The following is a 3587-nucleotide window of genomic DNA, read 5'->3' as shown; positions in this document are numbered from 1 at the left end:
TGATGGTTGCTCAGACCTGATGAAGTGCAAAGGTAACATCAATGCTTATAAATATGTTTTAATATTACATGAAAGACTCCTACCAATATTCGCAAGTGGTAAACTGAACCAACCTATTTATGGAAGACAGAGCTCCTTGTCACCCTGCTAGGGCGACACAACATTGGTTAAGCCAAAATGAGATTAATAAACTTCTATGGTCAAGTCAGTCCCTGGATATGAACCTTTGGGGCATATTAAACCAGAACCTTCACAAAAGGAAAATGGGAACCATCTTTTAAGTCTGAATTTTTAGCATTATTGCGTCACACATGGCAAGAAATTTCTCATGATACAATTCGTCAACTGATCAGTGTCATGCTTAGAAAGCTCTAGTATTAAAAACAGCAAAGAAAATGCCAACCAAGTATTAGTTATTAAATTTATGACCATTTATTTTTTGATTTTGTTTCATAAATTATATGTTTATTGAAATAAACTGTTTCTATGGATGTCTATTCTTTTCTGTTATTTCAGTATATATATATGTATATATATATATATACTGAAATAACAGAAAAAAATATATAACAGGAATATATATATATATATATATATATATATATATATATATATATATATATATATATATATATTTGAATAGATTTGTTGCATACTCTTAATTAGTGTAATATTGTACTGTTTGTTTTCTTATGGACCAAATTAAAGATGTTCTGCTGACTATTTTCTCAGGATGGTTGTATATTTTTGAGACAAAGTAAATGATGACTATTTTAAAAGAAACCCATCAAACAAGCCCGTACTTCTAAACCTTTATAGCTAATAATCATGTTAGAAAACACATGATCACTAATGTATATTCAAACAATTGTAATTCTTAATTTCAAAAGTTCAAATAAACATTTTCCATATTTTTCTATTTATTATTTATTTATATTATATATAGTTATATACAGCATAATCATATTTGACAGACCGCTTCCCATCAGATCACCGAAGTTAAGCAACAATGAGCCTGGCCAGTACCAGATGGGTGACCATTTGGAACTTTCAGGTGCTATATGTACTCTCTGCTTATCTCGGCATTGTTTCCAGTCCTCCTGGACTTCTCCTTGCTACTGGACTCAAGCAGTGGTGATTCAGGAGAGGTGTGGTTGGCGATTGCGCAACCCTTGCCACACAATTTCATGCGCAGCTGCCTCTTTTAAGACTGAATGGAGGCAGCGACATCGATAGCCATATTCATTTGCTTCTGATCTTGTCTTAAAAAGATTTATGCAAACATTAATTACATTATTTCTCTTAACGTTCTTTATGTGTATTTTACTGCATTTCGTCTGGCCTTCTTAAGTTTCATTACTAATGCTTTTCACATGTTTAAATGATGGTTGTTTATTATGTATCTGCCTTGATATTCCTTATATACTTAAATTAGAAGAATACTGGTTCCAGGACAGGTAAAATTAATTCCTTGAATGGAACAGCAGTTTTGCATCACTTTTGTGTTCCCTTATAAAGATTTAAATCAAAATATAATTATATTGAACCTTATTCAAATGTTGGTCAAAATCCATTAAATAATTTGGATACTAGAAAATATTGTAATTTTAAACCTAATTTGCTTAATTCATGTCTAATGACTCTGGATCAAATTCAATGCAAATCTGAAATATTTTAACTTTTAAATGACAGGTTGTTTCCATTTCATAGTCCTTTAAAAACCATTTAAAATATTAAAAAATAAAACTGAAATTTTGGGGGAAATTTATTAATTGATTTCTAATACCTATTGTTAAGATTTCACAATAATCGAATGTATCTGAATTTTGTCAAAGAGATTCCTTTTTACCCCACTTTCATGAAACTAAATTAAACTAAATATATCCTGCATTTATGTCTAGCAGCTGTGTTCTAAAATGAACATTAATTACTTTATAAGTGAATTTTGTATATAATAAGCCTATTATATATAATCATATGTAAATTAATTAGTGTGTGTGTGTGTGTGTGAGAGAGAGAGAGAGAGTGATAAGCTTAAATCATTTCTGAATGAAAATTACACCCAATGCAGGTTAGAATGCACATCGTCTGAAACAGTCGAACGATAAATAAGGATAAGTTTTTTGTAATACTAAGCATATTCGATGAAGAAAAGCGAAAACAAAATAACATCACAAGCGACACTAGTAGAGTTTTGTTGGTTTTACTGCCACCTTTTAAAGCAGATATGACGAAAATTTGGGTTAATTTTCAAGTGAATATCTTGCTGCATTTCTACTTCTTATTCCAGGAAATACTATGTCACGTTGTTAGTAAATTATAAATAAACAACTCAATGAAATTCGATAAGAGGAAAGGATGTTGATTTGAGGAGTGTCAGGAGTGAAGGAAAAGAAGAAAAAGCTTTCTTAAAAAGATAATTATCTGATTAATATTATCACATTAGAGGCACAAGAATAGGTTTCAAGTGAAGGGGAGAAGAAAAGCAGGAGATAAGGAAGCTAAGGGAAAGTAGGGAATAAGTACAGAAGAAGAAAAGAGAAAAGAAAGGGAGGAGATATAGTGCAGCTGTCTGGGAGGCTCAAGGTTAAGAAGGGTATGAAAATGTGTGATCAATTTATGAGGGTTTTGTTTTTGTTCTAGTGATAAAATCTACTCTTGTTATTGAAATCATGAGTAAAAGTAAAAGCAAATCTTACATCAGAGCTGATCAATCTTTGCCAGTTGATCAGATTAGTTTGAAGTAAATATATAATTATTACAAATTAAACTGAGACTTCATTATTTGCTGATAAAAATTTTAAAAAGCTTTGAAGACAATTTCATTTGTTCATCATTTAAGCCTTGGCCTTATCAATATTTTCCACCATTTTTAATTTGAATAGTTTAAACAAAATAAAAATTAAGAAGGGGCATATATATATATATATATATATATATATATAAAACCAAAACGTAGATTCCATGAACAAAACTTCTTTCTTGGAAGTGCACGCCTGTGGAACTCTGTTCCGTTTGCCTGTTTCTCACCTGACTACAACCTGGATGTCTTCGGGTCCAATATAAAAAATTCTTGATGAACCACCCCCTTAAGTAAGACACTTTATCAAATCTCCAATACTAACGTACTGTACACGCAATAACCCTCATCCCCGAGTGGCTTCCGAGCCTTGATAAGTGGTGACCACCTTGTAATATATATATATATGTATGTATATATATATATATATATATATATATATGTTTCAATAAAAATATTAAAAACACAAAGTTCTTTTAAATTGCTCAATAGTAAGATACTAGAGCTATACATATTCTTAATTTTGCTACCGCTTTATTCTTCACTGGGAAGAGAAAATCATTATGTTCATCCCACAAAGTTCGTTTAATGATTATATGTAAACAATATAGGTTTTTGTATATTAGTGTTGGGACGATTAATCAGAATTGGAATTAGGAATCGAAAAAACTGGAACTTTGTAGGGTATCGGATTCTGAATTGGAAAAAATTCTGCCTATTTTCTGATGACAAAAACGATTCTTTCGATTGTATTTTTATTTGATTCTATTTAAAACAAAATTTTCAA

This window comes from Euprymna scolopes, chromosome 9, assembly GCF_053919585.1.
Source record: "Euprymna scolopes isolate OS-2025 chromosome 9, ASM5391958v1, whole genome shotgun sequence".
NCBI lineage: Eukaryota > Metazoa > Mollusca > Cephalopoda > Sepiida > Sepiolidae > Euprymna > Euprymna scolopes.
This window is presented reverse-complemented; position numbering follows the sequence as displayed.